Raw genomic sequence first — 15,639 nt, 5'->3', positions numbered from 1 at the left:
GCGAAATTCTCCAGCTTGGCAGCCACAAGATACATAGCAAGTTTACCGTGCCTAAGAGACCTATGAGCATAATGTTTATTTTTGAGGCATCAGCAGTGCCTGATGCTCATCAGTAGGAAAACTTCACTCTTAAAATGAGGAAACTCTTTCAGGCTGCTGGTTCTGACCTTTCGAGTTAGCATGAATAAAAGCCAGGTTAATGAAATGCGTTGCTCCGCTCGCAAGTCAGGAAACAACTTGTCTGCTGCTCAGAAAAAACAGCAAATGCCACCAAGATTTATGCAGAGCTCTGGGGTAACTCCAGTCGTGTGAGCCCTCGGTATGTAAGACACTGCATTTCTGTGGGAAAAGAAGTCATCTCCTAGCTTCAGCGATACCCCCAGCCCCCAATGTCTCGTGGTGACAGATAGCATTAGTCATAAAGATTGTGACTTGCTTGCTAAGAGACACAGTCTGTTCAGCGTTCTTGCCCTTACTGCTTGCTGGCTTGAGAGCTGCAATCCTAAAGTGCAATCAGGAAAATTGCATTTGCCACAGCATGCTGAGGAACGGCATAAATCCTGCCATATGAGGCGCTCACACGTGTTTGGCTGGCCACTAGTCACCCAGCTGCTGGAGAGCACCCAGAAGAGTTGGCTGTTAATGAAAGCACCTTGGAGCTGGCACGGAGTCGATAAGACACTCGGGTGTCTCTTGGCATTTCCTAGGATCATGCAAGTGTTCATGCTTTAGCAGCCCAAACTCTTGCAAGCAGTGATTTTTAAACTCAAAATATTCATGTAAAGCGGATATAAAATTGACGAGCATTTCGACACCAGCGACCACAGCCCTGTGCTAATCTGGGGGTTTGGGAAGGCTTTTATTTTTTTTCAAATTAAACCCCTTCGCTCTTCCTGTTGCTTGTAGGTCTGAAATCCCTTGGAGGAGTTAATACCGTGGCAGTGGTGGGACACCAGCTACCTTCCAGGCGACGCAGTGGGCTCCTGCCCTCAGTGCCTTGCAAGGTGTCCCAGTACTTTAAGATCAGGTGGTTTGTGGCTGGGACCTGGCAATGAAAAGATGTTCCTTGCCAAGCTTTAGGTCCAGAGAGGCGCTCTCCAACCCAGAAATGAAAAGTGGCTCATAGTCAATAAATGTGCCGCTATGTGGGATGGAAGGAAGAATTCATGAGGGAATTTAAGTCTCCTTTCAGTGTGTCTATTCCCATTGCCCTCCTAAACACAGGGAAAAGAAATGCCATGGTAAGACCCTTTATAAAGGCAAATCTGATTATTTTCTTTCTAACCTCACTTTCCCTGGAGTAAACCAAAAGACATTTTTCTGGCTCAGTTCAGTTTAAAGCAGGCCTCTAGAGCCATTAGAGATGCCCTTGGGCATCACTTCTGGTCCTCTGGCTGCCATCCAGAAAAGCAAAGTTCTGCCACGGCTTCTTTGTTGCCCCTCTTGGCCCCACATGAAAGTCTCAGCACTGCTAACAGCGCCTTGAATGACACTGGGTGCCCAGGCAGCCGCACTGAAGCTAACCCTGTGTCTCCCTCCAGCTCCAGCTGCTTGAAAAAATCCCGGCAATGAATAAAACACTGGAGATAAAATTTCATACTGGATGACTCCTTCTTGGGGCCATTAGTGAGACTGAAAAATCAGACTTTATAATACAAAGCAATCTTCCACCTGAACTGCAGGACAGCTACTCTAGCTCCACAATATGTTATTTAAAGCCTGTTTTATAATAGAATTTGGTATTGCAGTATGTATAATTTATAATATATTAAAACCCATTTCATAATATATTTTAATCTCCAATGATGAATAGCTGGGACAGTTTTGCAGGTTCTGTAATATCACTATGGCAACATCCTTTAAAAAAAAAAAGTAGGACAATTGAGAGATATCAAGGACTGGTCAAGAAAAGAATAATGACACTTGTCAATTTGCATTCTTTCTGATAGTTTATTTTCTTCTTGGAAATGGCATCTATTCTGATACTTTTGCATGTGTTTTCAGGGAATCACTTGCGACATTACTGAAATGTTGCATCTCCTTTAACCTTTGAGGCCTCAACTTTGAAAAGATTTGGTTTTCATTGCAGAGCTAAATGACTTAGCCTATCTGCAAAGACGATTAGAACTCAGCAGCTATTGGTGGACTGGAAATATAGCTTCCATCAGGTTTCCAATGTTTTCGAAAATAAAAATATTGTTTTAAGTGCCCAACCTAACATGCTTTATTTAGAAAAATGGGGCTTGCCTGTCGTACTAAATGTATATTTTCGAAAATAGGGATGCTTGTTTTGAAACCTACATTTAGACTAAGCCTCTAAATGGCAGTTATTCTTTTCCTAAATGGTAGGCAGCAAAACATCCTCATCATTCACAAAGAAGAAATCTCATTTTGCCATCCATTCCAAGTGGTGCTGGGGGGGTCTCTACAGTGGCACTACAGTAACTGAGTTGTTCTGATCATAAAGCCTCAAGGTCTGTTGATCACACAATCACAGAATCGTCTAGGTTGGAAGAGACCTCCAAGATCACCTAGTCCAACCTCTGAGAAGGCTCCAGGTCTGAAGACCAAACATCAGCAGTACACCAGCTTCCTTCCTGAAATACATTCCCGTGTGTTATTCCCAGTCTCATGCTTTCAAGTATTGGGAGAGCAGTTTTTGAGGGTAAAAGTTTATGGCTGTAATGGTTTGTTTTCTAATGTATATTGCTCAGTCACCGAGGGGCTCTTCTGTCAAATATATAGGAGCTCCAGGCATGAATTCCCAGTCAATGAGGAAGACAGTGCTAAAAACTGAGCTGTGTAGGAACTCACTTGCCTCTGTGCTTCCTGCTTGGTTTTCTTGAATACTTCTGGCCTCTGCCATTCCAGTCAATTCAACAAACAACCCCCTGTTCTCTTTTAGCATGGCTTCTGTTTTGTGATCCTCAGTGCAACCGATTCCCTTCAGTCTCAAGCTTCTTCAGTTCCAGCTGGTCCTACCCCTTGCCATCAGAGGTTTAATTCTCACTGCCCTGCTGTGCTTTTTATGGAGCAGACTCACTGTTCGTTGGCTCCTTCTCCTCTGTGAGCTAAAGCTTCTCCAGTGCATCAAGCCGTGCTTCAGCCAGTGGCAGGTCACACAAACAAAGATTGCTAGTAGATGTGGCAGCTGATATGAGGTAGGACTGAAGGTAAGAATACACCTGAAATGTCTGTAAGCTGGGGACACGTGGGCATTTGGCTTTTTTCCGTTGTTTGTCCCAAAGCAGAACACAGGTGTTGACCTTTACCTTATGAAACCCTCTGCTTACTCAGGCTTTTGCTTGAGGGGTGATGGCAACTGAATTTCTGCCTATAGGGTAAATTCCAGGATGTATCCATTACCGTGCCATTGACATTTGCCAGCTGATTCTTGTGTTTTCAAAGTAATTTTGTTCATGTGCCCTGGGAAATTAACAGTGAACTGTTAGCAGGGTTTAAAAAGCATTTCTGGAATAAAATTTCTTTTAACTCTTCCTATTTAAATCATTGCTTGTATGGAACTACTGATTACAGAAGAGCAGGAATCCTCCTGAGAAATAGGAGTGGTGAACTTGATGAGTTCCCATTGTGTTTTTTTCATGTTCTCTGGTTATAGAAAGCCTAGTGCCATGGGCACCTCATCTGTGACATCGGATCACGGTCTACTAATAACGTTAGGATTTCATTTTCCAAGTTACATTGTACTTGCAACATAGGTTTTTAAATGTGGAGCCCAAATCCCATTATCTATGTAGAAGTGTAAACAGCAAGGAAACAGACATAGTCATCTTCCAGTGAAGGAAAAAGTCTTGTAGCTAAGGGAGTGGTGACGTATAAATCCAGCTGTACTGGGTCTGGTGCTCACACTGCAGCTGTAGGCCATTGTTTGTAAGAAAGGACAGTTTTATCTTGGAAGTGGTTGAAAATGGACATATCGTGTCTCTTGGCCAGCAAGCTGATGCACGCCGGCATCTCTCCCTTTTGGATCCCAAAGTGTTGGAGCTGATGGGTTTTCTTAAATGGGTTTTCTCTCTTCTCACACATACCTATGTCTGAGAATTAAAAGCAGCTGAGAGCAGCAGCACGTAAAGCTATTTTCATGTTCTTTATGGAAGACAAGTACTTTCTTATTCCAGGACCACTGGACCTGTTCATAACTGCAACCTTTAAAGTTTATGAACTGTGAAATTGGGTGACTAATAGATAGGTGAATCATTAGGCAGAATGCCACAAAGGCCGCCTTCAAAGGCCTACTTCTTCCCATTTCTTGCATCTCCCTGTAGATAAACTCACTTATCTCAACACAGAGGAAGAAAAACAGCTTCAAAAATTGCATGGCGCTGAGATCCCACTTAATTGCAGGGGAATGGTATTTTGGTGTTTCCTGGGATGTGATGGATGCATACTATGTCTGTCCAGTTACCTGCTCAGTGTGTTGTCCCTTGTGCCTCATTGAGGTTCATCCAGGGACGTGTAGGAGTTCTTAGTGTTTTTTTTATTTGTTTTTTTTTGGGGGGGGAGAAAACCTCTGCAGCCTCCGTCTCTATCTGCTGGAGATCTTTTTTGCTATTTCAGACTGTGTCCTGTGCAAAGGGGTCAAAGCAAGCGGCGAGCAAGGAACTGATAATTTTCAGATCTTCCTGCCACAGGGGTACTGCGATAATAAAATCCTCCTAGGTGTTTTGAAAAGATTGAGCATTTTCTTTCAGGGGGATTTGCTTTGAACAACACTGAACACTGTATGAACAACACTGTTGCCTGGCTTGCTTATGTCTTGGCAATCCCATCAAAACATTGACTTCCTCCACCCCTATGTAAGATGGAAGGTCTGATACAGTCCTGGGGGAGAAAAAAAAACAACAACAAAAGACACTCAAACCAGTCCAATTGATAGCACTTCATTTACTTACTGGAATGAAAACTCCATGAGTGATTTTGGAGTGAAGACCCAGGGGACTCCTCCTTCCAGTTCTGTACTGAAGTGGTCCTCATCTTTATCAGAACTCCTCTCCAGCTTATGGTTTCACCAGTTATTTATTGTCACGTGTAGAATAGGAGCTATGGCCAGGCTATATATCTTGGTTAATTAAAAGGAACATCTGCTTAATGTAATATAAAGCATAGTATAAGGGGTATTTCCTTTGTATACTAGGCTGAATAAAATGATGTATTGTCTATTGACCTAAGTTCCTGTGTGCCTATCGAATAACCATCAAAGTGCAGGCTCCTTGACATCATACACATCCCCTTGAGGCAACATAAAAAATAAATATTGTAAGCTTGTATAGAGGCAGGTGAACCCAAAAGAGCAGAAGGGAATCTATACATTCCCAGAGTACAAACTCTGAATGGTAACAGATGAATCCAGAGCACGATTATGCAGTCCACAGCTGGTTCAAAAGCTGCTCAGGCCATAGGGTCTGTGTGCAAAACTGTCTTAGCTATGCTTGTTTTCCCATGCTTACAGCAAAGATAACTTCAGTTCTTCGTAGAGTTAAGGGTGGATGGGTGAATAAGTACTGATGTTGTCAAGTTGTCTAAATGCCTAATAGGACTAAAATCAAAATAACACACTCAAACGGTGAAACCACGAGTGAATTAGGTAGGTTCTTGCAGCTTCAGGCAGTCAGCACATTCTTGTCAGGCTGTCATATACTCTGTTAATCCTGTTTGCATAACAAATATTTTATTTTTTTCTTACAGAGCCTCAATTTAATGTCGCAGCAAGGAGGGTTGGACTCCCAGCCAGTAATCCAGGGGATTCTGGCTGTTACCTTGCGCTCTTCTTGGTGGAGGTTACTGGTGGAGATGCTGCATGTCTGGGTAGACCCTGGGGGCAGGAGGTCTGCTGTACCTTGCTACCCTGATGCATGGCTTGCAAGCTGAGAAAAAAGTGTTCTGCAGTGCTCCAGCTCCTGGTACTTTGACTCCAGTCAGTTAGGCGTGGAAACAAGGTAGGATCCCACCTTATTATTATTATTCTTAAATTTGGCAGGGCTTATTGAAAGACTTGTTACTGAAGATGCGGCAGAGCTTTATGTGGCATGTGCACACATGGGGGTCTGCACCAGACCTCCTGTTGCTGCAGCTGACCCATTACCTTCATACAGACATTTGTGAGATTTTTAACCCTGCAAACTGCTGCAGCCACCTCATGATACCAAGTGGCAAGGTTTATTCAGTTAAAACCCTCCCTTCTCGACCTCTGCCAGCTTTGAACTAGGACCCTGGTCTCCTGGAGCTCCCACGTGATGTTCTGGTGGTCTTGAAATTTTTTTGAGACTGTGAGGCAGTCTGTGGCCTTCTGGAGCAGGGAGAAGAGCCTGGCAGCTGCTGTTGTGTGTATGTGGAAGATCAGGGGTCAGAGGCTTAGCAGCAAAACAGAGAGAGGCCAGGGCTAAGCAGGGAGCAGGGTCTTGAGCAAACCATGCTGACAGCGTAAAAACTTTTGGAGTGACCAGCAGAGGTCAGGACTACAGAGGAGTTTATTTGGAAGCCTCTTTGTCTAGATGGTTCATAACGTTATTTTCTGCGCTTATCCTGCTTTACTCAGTGCATGGCTGAGAAGAATACCCAAACTGTTTTAGACAATTTGATGCCTGGAACATAGGAGTGCAGGATGCTCCCCCGGTAGGCTGTGATGTATTTGCTCTTCTGATGCTGGATACCATCATCTTTGCTCTCGAAACAAAACGTTTCTAACTGCCTGGCTTTGGGGTTCCACTTTAATCCTACGTGCTAATGTGCTGGTTTACCGTATTAATGCAGATTAGCTGAAAATAACTTGGCACATCAGGATTTTCCACTCTTCTTAGGCATTATAATCTCTTTGCTTTGGATGATGTTTATTACATACTGAGATAATAGGTTTAGTGCTTTTATGACCTCTGTAACATGTTCTTTTTGTGCTTCCACTCAGAACTGCTCTTGCTTAGCTAACCTTTCAGCCAGTAATCAGTACGGCACAATTACTCTGGGCACACTGGCAGCCATTTCAAGGACTCTCTTGGGTTGAGTCCCGCTTCAGATCTGCTACAAACAAAACAGACATTTGAGCTTATTAATTTTGGCTTATTCATTTCTTTCCTCAACCGCAACCAACGCGAGAGCCTTTACCCCAGCTGCTTTGTTTAGGGTGCAGCACATCAGATATTTGGGTCTTTCTAGCTGATACTGACAGAGACCCTTCTTGGCTTCTGAGGTGCAGAAGGAACATTATGCCCCCATGGAGGGCTGCTGGAGGAACTCTACCAACATGGGCCACGTGTGGAGGATGGCCTGGCCTTATCTCGGTGGCTAATAAACTGTCTTTACAGCATCCATACGTGTGGCTGCTGAGTTCTGCGTAGCTCAGTAATCCCTTAAATCTGCTAGCCAGATGTCCCCAGGGGCGCTGGAAGCTGGAGGTGGTAAACTTCAGAGGTCTACGCAGAGTCAGCTCATCTAAATGCAGCGCGTTCACAGATTCCTCGAGCCTTTCTTCTGGTCACCGTCTGAAGCCTTTGCAGCCCTGTGAGTCTGTTAATGCTGCTGTTAGCTGTGGTGGTTGTTTTCCTCCCTCAGCTCCCACCATTCTGTACTTACCAAGGATGTTTCTTGCTGCATGTCTTGCCGCCTCCTCATCTGCACAGGGCACCTGAAGTCACACTGCCACAGCCAGCGCTTTTGTTGGGTTTTGGCAGAGGTTTGTCTGCCCTGTGCTGAGGGTGGCAGGCGCCCGGTGGGAGGCCTGCTAGGCAGCTGGGGATGGTGAGCAGTGCTGCTGTGCCCTGCACTGGGGCTGACTGTGCTTTAGGCCCCTTTTCCCTGAAGGGGAAATTCCCTCATCTCCTTGCAGAAGTGCTTTTGGACAGGAAGCTCGGCATGTGTCTTTGACACAGAGCAGGAGCGGAGAGGAGGGAATCAGTCTTACTTAGGGCGATTAACTCTGCTGCTGACAGCGAGCCCGTGTGCTCCTTGTTCTAACTTTCTCTTCTCTGAAGATGACTTTTGCAAATGGATGGGGACTGTCAAAGCCTGTAACTCCAGATCCTGTGCCACCTTTAACATCACAGTGAGAGGAGTTTCCTCCACCTGTCATCACTAGGAAAATGGCAACATTACCATCACCTTGTCTTCACACGATCAAAACATGCATCAGATGCAGTCTACATCTTCTCTCTGGTATTAATGCAAGGATTTTTCCCCCGTTGCAGTTTGCTTCTGTTTGGGAAATAATGAGGGCTTCTGTCTTCCACGTGCCTTTTATCAAGGAACAGTGCTCTTCAGCAGACTCATTAAACTAATGGATGGCCTCAGATGGTTAATTATGTCTGAAACTTTCTTGCTGTCCAGCAGGAAGAAAGCTTTCTGACATGAGACATGGATAGCAGCATAATCTTACAGTGACAGTCCTTTTGTATCCTTTAAGATGTCAGACAGAGAAAAGGCACGGTGATGCCACCAAACCCAGCTGAGCGATCTGTTTCGTTTATCTGGGTGGCACACTCAGTCTGGCTGATGGAAGTGGATGGGTTTTGGACTAGGAGGATGACAGCAATTCACTGGGAGCTCGGGAGTCACTGCAGAGTTGGTGAGGCACGTTGCCAATGGGCTGGATGTGAACATGGATAAGGGAGGAAAGACGAAATCTCTCGTGTAGGCCAGTGTGATTGAAGGGAAAAGAACTTGGGCTCATCAAGCCCTTCAAGCTATGCTGTCAAAGAAATGTATGTTCTGGTTAATCCATCACTTCTGATGACAGGTTGCATATGGTGAACTGCTTGAAACGTGCTTCCTTTGTCCAAATTCTCATTCCTTAAAGGCTGGCTTTGAAAACTGTTTTATCAATAGGGGAGGCTGCTTCTGCTGTTGAAAAATGTATAAAACACAAGTATGTGAAATACGTGTGTCTAGCTTAATGGAGTTCAGCTTTCTTCATATAATCTGGGTTGGAAATGAGGATTAATCTACTGGCTCTGATTGGGTCTGGCCTCATGGGAGCTCAGCTCTCCGTTAGGTGCAGACCAGATATTAGGATCTGCTGCATACTCGATCCTTTGGACATCCCTGGGGCTGCAGTGCTGCTGAGTGCCTGCAGAAGCACAGCTTTTGTGTTACCTTATCAAACAAATGCCCACTCAGGCAAGAAGTATGCTGTGGTTGGCACTCAGATACATTATGTGAGATCTGGTGAAATTAAAATCATTTGTTTTCAGAGAGGCATTAGTAGTAGAGAGCCACAGCCAGATGACACAGTAGGATGAGTGTGAACCAGGTGCTTTGGGAAATTCTACATAAGGCCTTGAAGGTGTTTTGAAGGCTCTTCAGTTTCCATGACTGTTTCAAGTAGCATTGGATATAAGGTCCTTTGAACTTGTTTAGGGTGGATGAGCCTGTGATATGTGAGACAAAGTCCATTTTGCTATGGGAACTGAAGAGAAAACCTTAGAGCTCACAGCTCTTGGAGACCGATCCATTTTTCTGTGTGCGTGCAGGTGCCTTATGCATGCTTTAGTACTGCTGAGCCATGATCCCTACCTGCAATCTGTGGATGCTGCTTGAATGCAAATAACAACAGGTGCTTCTTTACAGGTTTTATTTTAAGTAGCTGAAATTACTCACACGGGTAACGTTAGAGATCAAAGCTGTAAGCAAGAGTGTATATGACCGGGGACTTAATGTTAGATGGGTGCTTAAGAGCTGTAAGGAACATCTGCTCCTAGTGGGTAGCAATTTCTTTTCTATATCACATATTGAAGTGGGTTAGCATGCTGTGGAATGGTTTTCCTTCTTCCTTTCATCTCCTTGGCATTTTTCCTTCCTGTTCGCATTTCATATGGATTGAACAGTCGTGATGAAAGAGTGGTAGGCAAACGTGTGCAGAAACAGTTTAGTTTTGTATAGTGTCAGATGCCGTTATGAGAAACAAAGTTGTGCAGCTTTCTACTTAAAATCATAACTAAAGAGCTCTGACGTGCCAAGTCCGGGCACGTGCTGACAAGGTGCTGTGTCAGGATGTCAGTCAGCTCTCCTACCAGCCACCCAGCTTGATGTACTGGCGTGGCCAGTGTGAAAAACTCAAATTCTTCAGAACTGAGCCTTGTCTCTTTGTTTATTGTCAAGACAAAAAAGTTCCTGGGCACGCTGTGCCTTTCAGACAGGGTCTGAGAGTAAAGGATGTCTCTCAGAGCAAGCCCCCTCCTCTGCTTGCTGGAGGGCCCAAAGCTACTGACTGGACTTTAAACTGAATTTTACAAATCAGCAAGATTTGTATTCCTGACTCAGAGCAGCCTTAGTGCTAATTGTATATTTTTTGGTTAGGAAAGCTGGGTATGCTGGGGCCTTGGTGGCCCTGTGACCCCCATGCTGTCACCCCCATGCAGCAGCCCCAGGGAAGCCAGGCCTTCTCCTCCCCTCGCCGGCAGGGCTCTGTGCAGAAGAGATACCAACTGCAGGCCCCGGGGTGAGGGGGAGGCTGGTGCATGATGGAGAAGGGCTCAGACAACACCTAAAGCTCCATAATTCTTCTGCTCATGGCTGGAGAACGTGCAGGCCTGCTGCGCTGACCCCTCCACTGTGTGTCCCACCACCTTTGGAGGAGCTGGAGTTGGGTCAGCCTCCACAGGGTCATCTTCTGGAGGGTCCACCTCCAGCAGCTCCTCATCTTCCACACGCCAGCCAGCGAGGTGTGGCAAACCAATGAGTTTCTAGACATCCTCTTCATAGCTTGCAGCCTCTCCAGCCCCACACCACTCCATTTGACACATTCTTCTGAGTTGAGTGCACCACTTGCACCCTCCCTGTACCAGGCCTGCTCCAAGGCTCCTTGGCACCCCAAGACGTGGTTAGTTTGGGGCCAGCATGCAAAAAATGTGAGAGAAGATGAGGCAGATGACACACTCTTGGTTTTTGTGCAACTGGTTATCTCTCTATCTAGTAATTAAGGATCAAGTGTAGGCAAAGCCTGCCTCTGTGGCCCTAATGTTGTCCCCAGCAAAAGTGACTGCAAGACAGGGAGGACTGCAAAACACTGAAAGGATTTTCGGGGAGATACCCAACTGCTCTGCCAGAAGAGAGGGTGTGAGGGACAGAGCAAAGCAAGGAGCACGAAGCGCTTACTCTGACAACTGCGTTTAGTTCCCATCCTGCACAGTCCCATGTGCAAAGACTACAAACTGCCGTCTTTCGAGACATTACTGACAGCTCTTGCCAGGAAGAGCTGGATTGACTTTTTACTGGCACCTTAGCATTTTTGATCAATAGCTCCACAAATGGAAGGGAGTTAATATTCTGCCAACTACGTCTTTGTCTGTGTGTTTGTGTGTGCTTTATTTTAATCAATTATTTTTGTCGTATAAAAAAAGGTAGTATAAATGCGTGAGGATTAAAGTAACTTTCTCAGCCTAACAATGTGGATTTATGTCACTTCAAAAGCAGTTCCTTTTGAGGAACAGGAACACTGGATTAAAGCTTTATTCCAGACTGGTAATTAAAAAGCTAAATCCCATATATATACAGCATTACAACTCTAACATGACTGGAAGAGGATTGCTCGTTAGAGCCCATCGGGATTTCTGCTGTGGCTTTGGGAACTGATAGCCACCCATCTCGTCATGAATCCTATTATAGCAGACACTGAACTGCACGGCATCATGCCACAGCTCTCCACTGGCATGATTTTGAGTAGCCATTGCTTTGCACAGAGAAACTATGGACAAACAGTCGTGTGGATGGACCTGCATAAGCACAAAAGACATTCCCATCTGCTGCAGAGCCTTTACTCCTACCCGTAGATCAGGTGCATCACGTACATTTAGTGGAGGAAAACCATGCCACTGTTCATTATGGCTGGCAGAGCAGGGTTGGATTACCCACCTCCTTATTCTCCAGCACAAGCCAGCAAGGAAAGCAAACTACTGATGGGCTCTTGCCTGTGGCTCGTGCTTAGCAGGCAAGAAGCTGCTCCTTCTCCATTTGCTTGCTTAAGCATCTTGGGGGGGGTTCACTGACTGTGGTTGGTGAGGCTGGGTCTCCTGTTGGCTGTTTAAATAGGGCTTTGTTTTGGGTGGCAAACTGGGTTTTTACGCTGAAGCTGGATTAGAAACAGCTTTCTGTTCCCAAGGGAGCTTTTCAAAAATGCTTTGGACAGAGTGCCCTAAAACCTGGAGCCAACCAAAATACAAGACCAAATCTAGTAAAAGATGTAATCTCCATATTTAAAGAATCTTAGTGCTTTTTGTTACTGTTTGTTTGTTTGTTTAAATCCAAAAGGAGAGGCATTAAAGACTGGAAAAATATATATTTTTTATTATTACTTTAAGATGGAAGATGTCGGTTTCAGGAAGTCCTTTTATCTTGTTCTTGCTTCTTTTTTAAAATCAATGGTTATTTATCAATAACTCTCTTTTCTCAGAAAGGACTTTACTCCCAATAAACAACCTGACAAGGAAAGCAGACATTTGCACAAAATTTCCAGCCAAGAGCTCTCCAAGAGGAGTTTTTGACAGTAGCAGCCAGTAGGCACCAGAGGATCTTCCATCTCCAGCTTTTAATACCCAGAATAAAACAATAGAGGGATAAGCACATATTGTATTTGCCTCAATATTGATGAATCCACCAGCAACAACTCTTTTATCACGCAAGGTTCGCTTTCAGGGCACAGATACAACTTGGCCTCAAGTCTGGGACCAGCTGGGATGCTTTATAGCACATTCACCTAAGCTGGAGAGGCACCTTTGCATCTAAGAAAAAAAAATAAAAAATCAGGGAAACAGAAAAATAGACAGCAAAAGCATTGCAAGTTTAGGTAAATGCATCCTACCACCACGTCACCATCCCTTCAAGCACGGCGAACTGTTTTTATCTGTTCTCTTCTGAGCGGACTCAGGTCCTGACCCTTCCTACCTTGTCCTGCCAGAATAATTGCAGCTATTCCCCATCTGCCTCCCTGGGCTAATTGTCAGGAAAGGCCAACTGGCTTTCCCTCAGGGGCAGCAGGGCCAGGCTTTGCCTGTACTTCATTCTTATAAACAAAAGTAATTAGTTACACAAAACACCGGAGCATGTCATCTACTGATCCAAAGGAACTTGTTAAAAATCAAAATGTGCTTTGACCAATGGTGTTGGTGCTGTGTGTTGCACTCTGTGTGAGCGTGGCTGTTCTCGAATGGATTCTTCTGTTTTAAGCCTAGGTTCGTAAGCATCAGTGTTGAGAGCTCTGTGGTTTTGCTGTGTCCATAGGCATTAGATTTTCAGGGAAGCTTGACCTCAGTGATGGTATTTGACCATATTTTCAAAGAATGTAAATAATTTTTTTACAGCAGGTACAGTCACCTTGCTTGAACAGCTGTTCTGAATCCAATAAAATTGGTCATTTGAGAAAATCTCACCAGTTTTTGTATTTTCCACAGTACTTAGAGTAATTAGGCATCCAGGCATTTTCTATAAGACCTTTAGACCCTCTCGAGTCAGGATTTCTCCATCGGAGAGCTGCTCTGCATCAGCTTGAACTGCTTCAGATTGGACTCTGTCCTGCAGGAAGACAGAGGGCTCCGGTCTGGCAAGGCTGAAAGGGGGCGGCATTGTGTGTCTGTGTGTCTGGATGCATCTGTGCAGGTTGTGGGTGGCCTTGGGATGCAGCTACTTGAGCCTGTTCTGCTCTCTGCTTTTCATGTTTTTAGGCTGGCTAGTTGGTGAGCTTGTAATAAAAGCCAAACCTGAGCACTCTCATATATAAAAGTCCATCATATATAAAAAAAAAAAAAAGGCCCAATCTCCTCTCTATTTCAGTGTTATTTATTGCTCCTTGTGCCCTCAATTCCCTGAGATACTAAGTATAGCTCGTGCACAAAATGATAGCACTCCATAAGCTTACAAAAATGGAAACACACTGTATTGCAAGCAAGTATATTCCTGTGGCAGGTGAAGAGGAAGCTTAAGGAATGAAAGTCTGGGTCAAAGCTGCCTTAATGTACTAAGCTTATTGCTAATTTGAGATTTAATGGAGTAAATTGCTGAAATTTCGAAGTCGTAATAGTATGAAGGGTTTGAAATATTTGCAGCAATCAGGGCAGCTTCTGTCCTGAGCAATTACAGCTCTAGTCATGGTTGTCTTGCACCCGTTGTGCCGTGCAGGTGTCGCTAGGTGTGTGGTTCACCAGTGGCAAGGCAGAGGAGCTGCCTTCGGGCTTGCCACGTGTTGCCCCCGGCCGAGCAGCGTGTGCCAGCAGGAGCCCCATGTCCGGCTTGGCTTTCGAACACAGAAAGTGACTTTTCAGCACCGGTCATCTCAGGTCTAAAAATGTCCTTGGTAACTCGCCACATGAAATGACTGTAGCAAAAGGTCACAACAGAATAACCAAGTGACTCGCTCTCTTCCTCCTGTCTTCCTCCTGTGTTTATCAGGTCATTTGAAGCCATCTGTCTACTTAGTTGTCACTGTATTGACTCGTTGCTATTAAGGACCATTAATATTGTAAGAGCCATACACTCTCTCTGTAGCCTAGATAATTATAAGAGACAAAACAGGTGCCTTGCAAATTCATACACTTTTGGGGGAATAAACCCCGATGGCTTGTGTTGATGCAGTAATTTAAAGTCAACCAGAGGAGGCTGAAGTAGCAAAGTGCAAGCATGACTGTTGTGGATACAATCTGCTAAATCACCCTTTTTACCAAAGTAAAACTACCACATGATCGGATTTGATTCTGATTCTCTTGAAACTTCTTTGTACCTTTTTGGAGGTAGAGATGGTCCTGGGAGTGAGGTCTGATTGCAGCTATACCCCTTCTTGCGCTCCCAAAGAATTAAGAGGGACTGGGTCCCACTGAAGGTATGGGGACTTACTGGCTGCCAGCTCCTGCTGGGTACACAGCCCCAGCCCAGAGGGATTCTCTGGGGTTGAAGTAACTCTGTGGTGTCCTGAAGGTGGGTGGCAGGAGTCACCATGGTCCATCTGGCTTCCAAGAAGCTGGATCTGCCCTTCAGGCGGGAAGTCAAGGACTGCGGGAAGTGTTGACTGTTTGGTCTGTAATTAAAAGAAAGGTACTTACAAGAACCTATTCATATCCTTTATGATCTCCCTTAGGATCATTTAACTGACTAATTTGGACAGCCCAGACAACAAATGAGGACTTGGTCTCCTCTCTTTCTACAGCTCTGTAAACATAATCCCTGATTGATTGGCCTCTAATACATCAGACCTAAATGAAAAATTAATTAGATTGGCTACAACCCCAAAGTGAGCACTTTACCACTTTGTTGTTTTGTCCATTTGATCCTTTCTTCTTTGATTTATGGGCAAAGGAGAAAGGGTAGAGGAAAAAAAGGAGGAAAAAGAGGTTTGTACTGGATGTCACATGAAGCCAGTCGGGTTTATTGGAAGCAGAATGAGTGAGCAGCAGCAACTCCCCAGAGCCTGCTGTAGAGGTGGGAAAGTTCAGAGGGAGTGGCTCCTTTCCCCCAAAAGTATGTCCAAAGTGAAGACCCCGTTTTGATTTTGGCAGTCTGGATTTCCCCTGTTCTTACTAAGCTTGCGACCTAGCGATAAAGTGGGGGTTTTCTGCCCTGATTGCAAGGAGGCCCCAGGGACGTGAGAGGAGGGCTTACATGTATCTGCCCTCCGCTGCGAGACCCGGGTGGGGGCTGAGAGAAAAC

This window comes from Cygnus olor, chromosome 4 (assembly GCF_009769625.2).
Source record: "Cygnus olor isolate bCygOlo1 chromosome 4, bCygOlo1.pri.v2, whole genome shotgun sequence".
Classification (NCBI taxonomy): domain Eukaryota; kingdom Metazoa; phylum Chordata; class Aves; order Anseriformes; family Anatidae; genus Cygnus; species Cygnus olor.
This window is presented reverse-complemented; position numbering follows the sequence as displayed.